The sequence below is a fragment of the Micromys minutus genome, assembly GCF_963924665.1.
Source record: "Micromys minutus genome assembly, chromosome: 3".
In the NCBI taxonomy this organism is placed as follows: domain Eukaryota; kingdom Metazoa; phylum Chordata; class Mammalia; order Rodentia; family Muridae; genus Micromys; species Micromys minutus.
The window spans coordinates 62258120-62272634 of NC_137972.1; the positions used below are offsets into that span (position 1 = coordinate 62258120).

Sequence of the window (14515 nt, forward strand, 5' to 3'; positions counted from 1 at the left end):
AAATCTGATGCAAAACTAGAGTGATAACACAAGTACGTATGATATGAACAAAATGACGCTTGCAAAAGAAACCACAAAACAATGGCATAAGAGAACATTTTGTATTTAATGCACAATTTATGAACAACTTAGTAATAAAACAGAATGTATAACACATAGTAATTCATCTGACATACATGATGATTTTCTTACAGATGCACTAATAAATAACATAGCATGGAAACTCAAAACAATGAACAGAAATGAGTAGCATGATTTAATAATAAATACATAAATAAATGTATACATATAAATACATACAAATACATAAATAATAGTAATGTTAACTAATATTCCTGTAATTTTAATGGCCAAATTTATGAATCATGCTAAGGTATTTAATCAAATGTAGACTCAATATACCTATGCAATGTACTACAAAGTAATAAAAATTTGACATGTAACTGTAAAGCTATTATCTTTATAAATAAAAAGCTGTGCTTAAAACAAGTATTTATAAATAAAAGCCCATAACATATACCAGAAAACCCCAAAACTTTGGGATGTATATAAAAATATAGCTTCTTAAAATACTGTTCTAACAGTACATGCTCTATTTCTATATCAACACTGAAGTCAGGCCACGTTACACATTACTTAAACCCTTTGATAGACAGAAAATCTACTGGGGAAAAATCTCTAAAACTTCAAAAGTATCATGAAATACACTTCATACTTATGACAGCACTGAGATGATAACAATGTCAATTCACACAATTCTTATCCATGTAGCAGCGTCTCAACTCCTTGGGTTAATGCAACAGCATCAAAGAGTACATCTTGATAAAGTAATTGTCTTTAACTCAACATTCTAGTCTCTGTCCAAATTGCTGAGCTTTATTATGATTCCCAACAACTTATGCACACTTTTAGATTATATAATGGCTGTAGATCCAAAGGCTATCCATTTTGGTAACCACCTGAGAAGACACAGAAAAAAAAAAAAAAAAAAAGAAAAAAAAAACAGAACAATTAATTCATTATCAAAGACTATCATTTATTCATTTTTATTATAAAAACATATTTCTTGGCATGATATTATCTCATTTACTCAAAAGAATTTTATTTATACAGGTAATTTATAATATTAATATTGTAGTGTTTTTCTGATTTGGGATGTCAGTTTTGTTTTGTTATTTTAATATTTATTTTGTCTAGTCATTACCCTTGCTACTTTGACAAAAACAAACACTTATACATTTCATCTTGAACCTAATTTTCCCCAATCGATCCACCTATATTTTCATTCTCTGATTCTTGGTTAAAAATATAAAATGACCACCAGCATCATGCCCCTGCCAACATAATCTCTCCTCAAATTATGGAATGCCTATTCAACGTTGAACCCAAATAAATTCTTAACAATGTTTGGGTCACATTTTTAAATGTTTTTTATTATTTTATCTATGGATCTTTGCTTGCACATATGTATGATGTTCATAAGTTACCATGCATAGGGGCTAGGAATTATCGTTGGGGAGTTTACAAACATTACTCACTAACTACTATATCTAGAACTCAATTTTTGTTTCCTTTTTTTTTTTTTTTTAATATTATTTTGTGCATGTGAGTACACTATTACTGTTTTCAGATGTATGAGCTAAAGGGCATCAAATCCTATTATAAATTGTTACATGCTGCCCTGTGGTTCCTGTGAATTTAACTCAGGACCTTTGGAAGACCAGTTAACGATATTAACATCCGAGCCATGTCTCTAGCCCTGTTAACGCAGTTTTTACAAGGAACAAGTGAAGTAACTACTGGAATATATAAGACAATTAACTAAATGATAACATGTATACATGTATTTATTCATTAAGATAAACTTAAAAAGACTGTGAAAGGTCTAAGTATATTGTTAGCTGGTACTGAATAAGTGCTTCAATTAGTACAACTGCATAGCTCAGGAATGAGAATGTTCAGCTCTAGTCCCAGGGCATGAGATTGGTGAACAGTGGTATCAACCACATAGGATATTTGATGATAGCCTACCATACCTCTTAAACATTTACAAATAAACTGATTCAAACTACAGTCATAGTGAGACTCAGGTTCTATACTCATCACTGAGAAAAAAAAATCAACTTCTATACCTCAGGAAACTAGAATGTGTGAAAATAATGTTTCAAATAGTACTACCTTTCTTGGCCTAATTGGAAAAAAGCCTAATCCTTTCTTACCTCTAGTTTTCAGGAATATAAATTTTCTAACAATTCATCAACCTGCCCTCAGGTTAGGGTTAGCATGTCATCATGAGCACCTATAAAGCAAAGGATCCAATACAGAGTATACTGCATATGAAACAAGTGAGAATTAACCAGGTCTTGAACAAACAATTCACATTTAATATCAAACATTTCCATCCATTTTCTATTCGTGAAGTGTATGTGAACCCTCATGGAGCAGAGGCTTCAGTTCCTACAAAGACAGATGTGGTTATGTGCCTAGATAGAACTTAAGTCCTTGAAAATGTAGTGCATGTACTTAATAAGCTTTGACCCTAGAATCTTACTTTAGATCCATGTTTATGTACATGTATGTGCGGCAGGTACCTGAGGCAAGGCATACCCTTGAACTGTAGTTCTAGGAAGTATATGGTGGATGAGAACAGATCTCAGGTACAGTTGGTGCAGTAACAGCTAAATTATCTTGTTGAACACTTCAAGTTTCTATGTTAATAATGTCACTACTTAAAATGTCAATAGACATTTAATCTATGGACGATCTATAAATGTCTGAATATCTACTGGAAATCCCTGAGGTAAGAAAAACACATTCAATAAAGTAATCACTTACTGCTATTCAGTTATATCACAAGTAGTTGGTCAACCTGCTTGTGGTCCTAAGATATATTCTAAGAAAGGTATGATAGAAAACTTGCGACTCATCCTAGATGTGACATAAGAAAAAAGTTATGTGATGTATCATGCTACACCCATCAGCATGTCTACAGATATCTAGCTTTACTCTTGAAACCTTTTTTTTCAGTTACTACAGGTGAAAGTTTGAATAGGAATTGCCCCATACTCATCTTTTATGCTTCCCTCTATGACAAAAATGAACTAATTATCTGAAACTGTAAGACACTACTGTTAACTATTTTTCTTTATAAAAAGTTCCATGTTCATGGTATTTCTTTACAGCATCAAATTCACAAATGAATCACTCACAATAAAAACAGTTTAATACTTACCAGAAATTATATCTTGGCTGATGCATAAGATTCTTAAGTTCCAAGCATTCTTCACAAATTGTGTGAAAAACTATAAAGGCTGCAAGGAATATAGAGTTGGATCGGCAATCCAGCACTCCCATGATGTGACAAACTGTCTTTTCAATATTTTCTTCTTGTTTTGAGGCTTATTTGTAAATGCCCTCATAAAGTACAAGGGACACATATGTCATCTTCTTTCTATTGACAAGTGTTAAAATGTTAATATTCTTCCTGAAAATGTTTTCTGTGTGTAAAAACTGTTCATTCTAGGTGGTCTCATGTGGCAATTTCCAAGCATGAATACTTTATTTTAATTCATTTTCATAAATCTTCAATTATTACTGTAATATAACAAATATGATGATACCATAGTATTAAGTACCTGAATGACAACATATATGTAATTAGGAATTTCTTAACTATTTTAGCATGAACTAAAATGTCTAAAAGAAGGTAACTTGTTCCTTTATTAATTTAAAACACAGCAACCCCACTTTTATAAAATATTTCTTTGTTCAATTACATTCACCCTAAGCTACAATCTTATGTTCTTTTCGTAGATCTGATAATTGGCTAATGTAGTACCCAACCAAATAAATATTAATTTGAAAATCACAAATGATGAAATCTTAGGAAATAACTTTTAAAATCACAAAAAAGGAAAACCATTGTCTTAGAATTCCTTGTGTTGTAGGTAGGTATTCGGATTCTCTTTATTTTCATGCTTCCTTTTAACACAAGGCATAAAGAACTCAGTCTGTCCTCACACTGAGTATGGAGCTGTGTATAATCGTGGCAGGTGCTGGGATAAATGTTGCTCATTAAACCCACCTCTGATTTTAATTTCTATTGATTGCATTTAATGTGATAAGGCTCACATTTCTTACAATACACTAGATATTTAGCTTTAATAATACTGATGAAAAATATACAATATTTTAAAATTGCATAATAATGTATAAAAAAATAAAAAGTTTATAAACCATTACAGGGTCTACCATAAATTAAACTTAGTTATAACATTGAGACTGCAGACATAACTGTATTATAAATAAAATGCTAACTTTATAATTTGTAAACCAGGAGAACAAATGGTAATCCACAATATAAACATAAACAGTACCATATACTATTTTAACTTAAATATGTAAATACAATCACTGCAAGTAAAAGTATATAAATGTGCCAATGGTTCATCATCAAGTAATAATGTTTTAAGATTTTTCTATTTAATTTACAATTTGTAAATAATTTGAAAATTCATCTCTTAAGAGATAAAAGGCACCCCACATTTTTCCACATTGCTTCATGTAAACAGTATACTGAAAACTGGCTTATTCTATTTAATAGTAGTTATCTACTATTTGTGAAAGAATTTAATGGTATAATTTAATTAATAATAGGTTACAATGAAATAATTACATACTTGTGTGTTGTTAAGAATGCATGTATAAAATGGATTTTTTCATACTGACATAAATATATGCATATTTACAGCATGTCTTGAATGCTCTTATGCAACATAAATATAATATTATATTAATAATTCACTCACAGATGTAAAAAAAAACTGTTCCAAGGGATATTTCCTATAATGCCTACATAAAAATATTTAGATATTGCTCTTTTATTATGACAACCACAGAACTATAAATTATGCCATTAATAACAGACTTGTGTATCCAATAAGCCTTAAACTAAGGTTAATAAAATTTTTCCAGGAGATGAATAGACAAAGTTAAACTTAAATACTCTTTCTCATTCCTCTATGTTATTTATTAACAAGTAACAAACAACACAACTTACACTCTATAAATTTAAGAAGCATGAACATTTATAATTCAATAGTTACAAAATTATACCCTGTGACACTCTATACATCTAGAAGGACTAGATGTTAAAATTTTGTATTTGACTAATATTTACAAAGTTGTCTTGAATATTGTCATGCAACAAGGGAACACATACAAAACTTTGTAGTGTTCTAAGAGGTAGTACGAAAACTTCATGAATGTTGACTTAAAAGTGTATTAAAAAATCAGGCTTGAATCAGCAGTCTCATTAATCCTCAAAGAGCCAACTGAAAACACATCATTGTCTTTTTTTTTTTTAATGTGCAACTCAAATTATACTCAACTATTCAGAGAATAGAGTAAATGTATAGTTTTTATAAATTTTTACTCTGGATTCAAACATATGAAAAATTCAGAGCTCTATGATACCCTTTTTAAATTCTCAATGTGACATCTGCATTGTAAAATTGCTCGGTATCAGTACCTTTACTTTTATTAGAGGCTGGGTATGAAATTTTCAGTACTAAGAAAGTTCCATTTTTGCCATGTATCAGATGAGTACAACACATGAAATTCTCATAGATCTTGATGATTTGGAAAAATAAATTACATCATATTTTAATAATTAGAAAAATAAAATGAAACTTCATGCCATTTATATAGCATACATACTTTTCAGAAAATAGTGAGACTATAATTCTTGTATTTGAATTATACTGAGAAGTAACTAAGAATACACCTATACTCACAGAAACACGCACAGACACAAAATGGTAAAAGAGGTCTTTAACACAATGCTCAGATAATTTATCCTTTACTATTATACCAACATAATGAGCCATAAAAAGTCAAGTTCCATTTAACAGCAAAAATAAACTTGTATTTTGGACCAAACACTTAGCAACCTGAATGATTACTGTCCAACTGTTTAGCATACCTATCTATAAACACAAGAAATATACTATGTAAACAAAGTGACTTGCAACATTATGCTGAGGCTTAGACCATATTTTCCACATAAAACCATTTACCTAATATTTTTAATAAAATGTATTGAGGAAATCTTATCAGGAATTCTACCTATGGGCAAAAGTAGCTCTATTAAAACAAAGCACACACAAAGTAAATATGTGAATTAAATACAAAATAAGTTTTTATACTTCTATTATTAAAAGACTCATTAAAAATAAAGAGCAATGGCATTTGTATACAGTGGTAGTTGAAGGTACAAAGGAAGGTTCTACAAAGATAGAAATCTTAGTTTTTTTCAGCTGTCAAATATTTTCAGATGAGATTTAAAAACTAAATACAAGTAGAAACAAGCTGAGAGGTAGACTGATAAATGGGTTGGACTATATTTGCAAATTCAAAGTATGATCCAGCAATTCAGTTTAAAACATTTTCCTCTACTTAGTCATTTCCAATTAACCAATAATGGCAGGAAAACATTGCTGTATCATACTATTTAAAAATTCATATACTATATTCTGTTGATGACCAAAGTTATAATCTGTTATCTCAGTGTCCAATTCTAATTGAAAATATAAATTTTTCTGTGATACAAATAACTGTGTATTTGTATACAAAACAAACCTGAAAGTATATGGTGTGACCATAAATTTCTTATTAAATTTAAATGCTACTGTATCTTTTAGATATGTATTATCATATTAAGGGTGTGGTGTGTTAACATTAGATTCATCAACAAAATATTAAATAACTTCTCATTGGACTAAAACGATATGAAAATTTGTCACATAGGTCATCTCTTTTAAATAGTCTTTTGTCATAAATTCTCCTTAGTTGTCATAAAACAATTGGCCAAAAATGCCTGAAAAACATTCTAGTAAATTTGTAATTTGTCTAGGAATTTCATTATCTTCAAATATCTTACAAAATCATTATTTTTCTTCACAGTATTAAATTAACATAGTGCACTATATATAGATCAATGTTATGTTGTAACTTTAGATGTCATAACAGGATCTTTTGTAAATCTACCATGACAAAGAAAATCTCTTATGTAAGGTTCTCTGATCAATAATACCCAAGAGTGGTATTTATAAAATATGATGAACAAAACTTTATAGTAAGTTTGGTAAAAGAAATCTGTTCCTTGAAAGGAAAGCCATATTAATCAAATAAGACTATCATCTACAGTATAGGATTTCTACTTTTACTTCTTTAATTGCTTTATATCAAGAAAACGCCAAACCATAAAACTGAAATAACTCCTTAAATGCACTTAAAATTACTCTCTTGAATTTATCTTTAATGTACATCATAGCCCCTTGTCGAAACATTCGTATTTAGATCCGTAAAGAGCCAAACACAACTCTAACATTAATGTGTCTTGCATAATTTTTTATAAAAGTATTTTACCAAGTTCATTATAGAAATTCTCCGTCTGATTAGTTATTTTATAAGAGCATTAAATTGAAAACACTTTAACAAAACACACAGGTCAGAATCTAACTGATTTTTACATATTAACCAAAAAGTAAAGTCCAGTAAAATTATCTTTATAGTCTGACTCTAAACCATGTAAGCTATTATAATTATCATTCCATGTATTAACTAAATTGTGCCAATAATTTACCATATATTTAAAATAATGTTATAAACAGCAATAATTACCATAACATGTAGATTTACAGTTGTTTTAAATAGAAGTAAATATTTAAAAAGCAGGAAGATACTTCACTACAAGGAATCACTACAGCAGAATCTAATATACAATGCTCAGGAATACTCACACTTCAGAGGAACAAAAGCAATCTGGTATGCCGATGGCTATCCTTATACCCCCCACCCAAGTATTTAATTAATAGGAATAGTAAATTATCTCACTACTAGAAAATTAGGCAATATTTACCAAGTATTTCTCATATATGGTAATAGCAATCACAGAGTCATTGCTTGATCAATGATTTGATAGTAAAGAAAAATTACCCTCTCTGAATTATCCTCAACATTTGAGAAAAGCAAAAAATTCCTCTTACCAAAAAAAAAAAAAAAATTCAATGAATGTATTAGTGACAACACAGTCAAAATGACTAAGAACATGCTCAGGGAACTATCACACAGGGTTCATGGTGGGTAACTGGGAGATACACTAGCTTCCAAGTTCTTTCTAGAATTTATTATATGGAATGGAAAGTGAAAGCTATTGTGTTAGAAACACAGAGGCACATTACAAACATAAAATAAAATAGGTTTAAAACCAATTTTGCTATATTGTAAAAATCTACAGCTCCAGTCTCCTTGAGAAAAATCTCTTATCATATATCAAGAACATAAGTTCTGTTACCTAAGTCCGTAAATTGACACTTTGGCTAGACTTCAGAGTAATCATTTTGAGCGTCATTTCATCATGCTCAGTAAAGAAAGCTCATCATAAATCCAGCCAAGGTCCTCCAATAGTTACTTTAAAAAAATGTAAAAATGGAACATGATATATAGGTACCTGGTACTGATACAGTAGGAAAATTAGTTTGAGGGCCCTGTGTTAGAAAAAACTCAAGATTTAGGGGAATACTTCCATGACAAAGTTATTGCTTCACATAAAACTCTGGGTTAGATTAACACCCTAAAATTAATATAGCCTGGATTGTCTAAGTATTCAGTTAGTTGTCTAGTGAAGTATATAGGTGGTCCGTCCTTGAAGTGAGGGTGGGGTGGGGTGCACACACACACACACACACACACACACACACACACTAATGAATGAATGAATGAATGAATGAATTAAATAAAATAAGGTATGTTGCAAGCCAATAAAACATACACTTGCAACAAGGCAGGAATGTTGTGAACTGGATGCCAGTGTGGGTGAATTACATAATGAGACCAAGTTTCAAAAGACAAACTAATATACAAAACAATAAAAACAAAAATATCTGCACAGCCTGCCTTGTCACTTTTGCACTAAGAAAGAAACAATACTCAAGGTTCTGGGATTCAATCTCCAGCATAAAAATATACCCAATCTAACAAAGCAAACAATACCTTGCAAATTTCCCCCCACTTTGAAAGTGATTAATTGCCCCCCTTATCTATAACTTAACATTTTGATGAATATGAAAACATTTAAAATGTACTCTTAAAAAACCAAATTCTATACTCTACAAAGTTGGAAAATCTGGAGGAAATGGATGAATTCCTAGACATATACATGATCCTAAAGTTAAACCAGGACCAAGTAAACCATCTAAATAATCCAAGAACACCTAAACAAATAGAAGAAGTCATCAAAAGCCTCCTAACCATAAAAAGCCCAGGTCCAGATGGGTTCAGTGCAGAATTTTATCAGACATTTATTGCGAACATAACACAAATACACTCCAAATTATTGAACAAGATAGAATCAGATGGTATACTACCTAATTCTTTTTTGAGGCTAAAAAAATCCTCGTCCCTAAACCACACAAAGATCCTACAAGGAAAGAGAACTCCAGACAAATCTCACTTATGAACATTGATGCAAAAATACTCAACAAAATCCTTGCAAACCGAATCCAAGAACACATCAAAATGATCATTCACCATGATCAAGTAAGTAGGCTTCATCCCTGGGATGCAGGGATTGTTTAATATAAGGAAATCTATCAATGTAATCTAGCATATAAACAAACTCAAAGAACAAAACCACATGATCATCTCACTAGATGCTGAAAAGCATTCGACAAAATTTGACACCCCTTCATGTTAAAAGTCCTGGAAAGAACAGGAATCCAAGGTCCATACCTAAGCATAATAAAAGCAATATACATTAAACAAACAGCCAACATCAAACTTAACAGTGAGAAACTTGAAGCAATCCCACTAAAATCAGGGATTCGACAAGGCTGCCCACTCAACCCTACCTGTTCAACATAGTACTGGAAGTCCTGGCTGAAGCAATTAAACAGCAAAAGGAAATCAAAGGGCTACAAATCAGAAAGGAAGAAGTAAAAACACCACTCTTTGCAGACAACATGATAGTGCACTTAAGTGACCCCACAAATTCCACCAGAGAACTCCTACAACTGATAAACAAGTTCAGAAAAGTGGATGAATATAAAATTAATTCAACCAAATCAGTAGCCTTCCTATATTCAAGGGACAAACATGTGGAGAAAGGAATTAGGGAAAAGGTACCCTTCACAGTCGACACAAAAACTATGAAACACCTTGGTGTGACTCTAACTAAACAAGTGAAGGCACTGTATGACAAGAACTTCAAACCTCTAAAGAAAGAAATTGAGGAGGATCTCAGAAAATGGAAAGATCTCCCATGCTCATGGATTGGAAAGATGAACATCTTAAAAATGGTCATCCTACCAAAAGCAATCTACAGATTCAACGCAATCCCCATCGAAATTCCAACCCAGTTCTTTAAGGAATTGGAAAGATCAATGTGCAATTTCATATGGAATAACAAAAGACCTAGAATAGCGAAATTCATCCTGAACAACAAAAAAACATCTGCGGGAATCACTATCCCTGACCTCAAGCTATATTACAAGGCAATTGTGCTGAAAACTTCATGGTACTGGTACAGAAATAGGCATGTGGATCAATGGAATAGAATAGAAGATCCAGAAATTAGCCCTCATGTATATGGCCACCTGATTTTTGACAAAGGAGCCATAAACATTCAATGGAAAAAGGACAGCCTATTCAACAAATGGTGCTGGTCCAACTGGCACTCAGCATGCAAAAGAATGAAAATAGACCCTTTCTTATATCCTTGTACAAAGCTCAAGTGTAAGTAGATCAAAGATCTCCACATTAAACCAGATACACTGAAACTATTAGATGAGAAAGTAGGGAAAACCTTAGAACACATAGGCACAGGAGAAAATTTCCTGAACAAAACACCAATGGCTCAAGCTCTAAGGTCAAATATTAACAAATGGGACTTAATGAGATTGCAAAGTTTCTGAAAGGCTAAGGACATCGTCAAGAAAACAAAACGGCAACCACCAGAATGGGAAAAGATCTTTACCAACACCATATCAGATAGAGGCCTAACATCCAAGGTGTACAAGGAACTCAAAAAGCTAGACACCAGAGAATCAAATAACCCTATTAAAAAATGGGGTACAGAGCTAAACAAAACGTTTTCAGTTGAGGAACACCGAATGGCCAAGAAACATCTGAGGAAGTGCTTGACATCCTTAGCCATCAGAGAAATGCAAATCAAAACAACCCTGAGATTCCACCTCACACCAGTCAGATTGGCCAAGATCCAAAACTCAGATGACAGCAGATGCTGGCGAGGCTGCGGAGAAAGAGGAACACTTCTCCAATGTTGGTGGGGTTGCAAGCTAATACAACCACTCTGGAAATCGGTCTGGCGATACCTCAGAAAATTGGATATAGTACTACCTGAAGACCCAGCTATTCCACTTCTGGGCATATACCCCAGAGACACTTTAATACACAACAAAGATATATGCACCACAATGTTCATAGCAGCTCTATTTATAATAGCCAGAAGCTGGAAGGAACCCAGATGTCCCTCAGAAGATGAATGGATACAAAAATTGTGGTACATATACACAATGGAATACTACTCAGCCACCAGAAACAATGACTTAACCAAATTCTTAAGAAAATGGCTGCATCTAGAGAATATCATCCTGAGTGAGATAACCCAGTCACAAAAGAACAGACATAATATGCAGTCACTGATAGTGGGATGCTAACCCCAGAGGCTTGCATTCCCCCAGAATCAACTCACAGACTGTATGAAGTCCAAGAAATAAAGAAAACAAAAAATATATATATATTTACAAAACAAGACTTTGACTATTTCCATGTTGCGTTTTGTTTTGCACGTACTTACGCTCATTGTAACTATTAGGTTTTCAATTCATACTGTCAAGCCTTTGAAATAAATCAAGTACTGACTAAAAAATATATTTATATAGTTTTATGTAAAAATTATTTTAAAATCTGAATAAACAGTACGGACAAAAATGTATAATTTTAAGCAAAAAAATGTTTAAAATCTGTACATTTATCTTTGTTTTGTAAAATAAAGTTGTTTTAAAAAAAAAGAAGATACAGAAATGAGTCCTCAGGTATATGGTCACCTGATTTTTGACAAAGGAGCTGTAAACATTCAATGGAAAAAGGACAACCTATTCAACAAATGGTGTTGGTTCAACTAGCACTCATCATGCAGAAGAATGAAAATAAACCCTTTCTTATCTCCTTATACAAAGCTCAAGTGTAACTAGATCAAAGTTATCCACATTAAACCAGATACACTGAAACTGTTAGATGAGAAAGTAGGGAAAACCTTAGAACACATAGGCACAGGAGAAAATTTTCTGAAAAAAACACCAATGGCTCAAGCTCAAAGGTCAAAGAATAACAAATGGAACTTAATGAGATTGCAAAGTTTCTGTAAGGCTAAGATCATTGTCATGAAAACAAATCGGCAGCCAACAGAATAGGAAAGGGTCTTTCCCAACTCCACATCTGATAGAGGCCTAATATCCAAAGTATAAAAAGAACTCAAAAAGCTAGACACCAGAGAACCAAACAACCCTATTAAAAAATGGGGTACAGTGCTAAACAAAACATTCTCAATTGAGGAATATCTAATGGCTGGAAACATCTAAGGAAGTGTTCAACATCCTTAACCATCAGGGAAATGCAAATCAAAACAAACCTGAGATTCACACACCAGTCAGATTGGCCAAGATCCAAAATTTATATGACAACAGATGCTGGAGAGGCTGTGGAGAAAGAGGAACACTTCTTCACTGTTGATGGGGTTGTAAACTGATGTAACCACTCTGGAAATCAGTCTGGTCATTCCTAAGAAAATTGGACATTGTACTACCTAAAGTTCCAGCTATTCCACTTCTGGGCATATACCTCAGAGACACTCCAATATAAAACAAAATCGCATGCACCACAATGTTCATAGCAGCTATATTTATACTAACCAGAAGCAGCTATATTTATACTAACCCAGATGTCCTTCAGTAGATGAATAGATACAAAAATTGTGGTACATTTACACAATTGAGTACTTCTCAGCTATCAGAAACAATGACTTAACCAAATTCTTAATAAAATGGTTGCACCTAGAGAATATCATCCTGAGTGAGATAACCCAGTAACAAAAGAACAGACATAATATGCAGTCACTGATGGTGGGATGCTAACCCCAGAGGCTCAGACTGCCCCAGAAACAAGTCACAGAATGTGTGAAGTTCAAGAAAAAAGAAAACAAAACAAACAAACAAAAAAAAAAAAACAAAAAACATTATGCTCAATCCTTACACACCAAGAAAATATTGACTAATCCCAGGTTACATCTTGTTTTACATGTACCTTTTGCTCATTGTAACTAGTAAGACCTTGTATTGCCATGCAGAGTATCAAACCTTAAAAAATAAAGCCAAGCACTGACATAAATGTATTTGCATACATTTATGCAATAATGTTTAAATTTTCTTTTATCTTTGTTTTTTTAAATAAAGTTAAAAAAAAGAATGAAATGCCTACTAAGACCTGTACATTTTATGTCTATACTTCCCTTTACTGAAAGGCTACATTTAGTAGAAAAGGAAAGCAGACGAAGAAATGTGGAGTTTTACATTTTTTTAAAAAAATATGAATTTTGTAGTTTTGGGTTGAAAAAGATGTTTTGAACCTACATTTTCTATATTAACAGAAAAAATATGTCATAGTTCTTTTATTAAAACATATCATTTTTATACCTAATACAGAGGGTCTTTTGCGCACGTTGTAGACAACTGATAAAGACTATTCTTCACTTTTGCAAAAAAAAAAAAAAAAAAAGAAAGTAAAGCTGAAACCAGGAACACATCAAATCATCATTCATTATGATAAAGTTGGCATCATCCCAGTGATGAAGGGATGTTTCAATATATGGAAATCCATCAACGTGATTCACTATAAGCAAACTCAAAGAAAATCATTATGTTTAATCTATACACACCAAGAAAACTTTGACTGTTTCCATGCTACGTTCTGGTCTACGTATAATTTATGCTTATAGTAACTAGTAAAAATATGTCAATGCATACTATCAAACCTTTAAAAGAATCAAGTACTGACAAAAATATATTCATATAGTTTTATGTCAAAATGCTTTTTAAGAACCTTTACCTGTATCTCTTTTTAAAATAAATTTGTAAAATAAATAAATAAATAAATAAATAAACACATGATCATCTCATTAGATGCTGAGAAAGTATCTGTAAAAAAAGATTTATCACCCCTTCATAGTAAAAGTCTTGGTAAGAACAAGATTTCAAGATCCATACCTAAACATAGTAAAAGCAATATAAACAAAACTAGTAGTTAACATCAAACTAAATTGAGAGAAACTTGAAGTAATCCCACTGAAATCAGGGATAAGTCAAGGCTGCCCTCTCTCTCTCTCTCTCTCTCTCTCTCTCTCTCTCTCTCTCTCTCTCTCTCTCTCTCTCTAATATAG

General features: G+C 32.1%; 1 long non-coding RNA gene across 1 annotated transcript; it reads right to left on the reverse strand.

Moving 5' to 3' along the window:
* Positions 1-355: 355 nt before the first annotated feature.
* LOC308418737 lies at positions 356-4915 on the reverse strand. Its single transcript, XR_013974966.1, has 3 exons — positions 3233-4915; positions 2220-2299; positions 356-959 (listed from the first exon to the last, which is right to left on the reverse strand). It is a non-coding gene; the product is annotated as an uncharacterized lncRNA (long non-coding RNA).
* Between the last annotated feature and the right edge of the window lie 9600 nt (positions 4916-14515).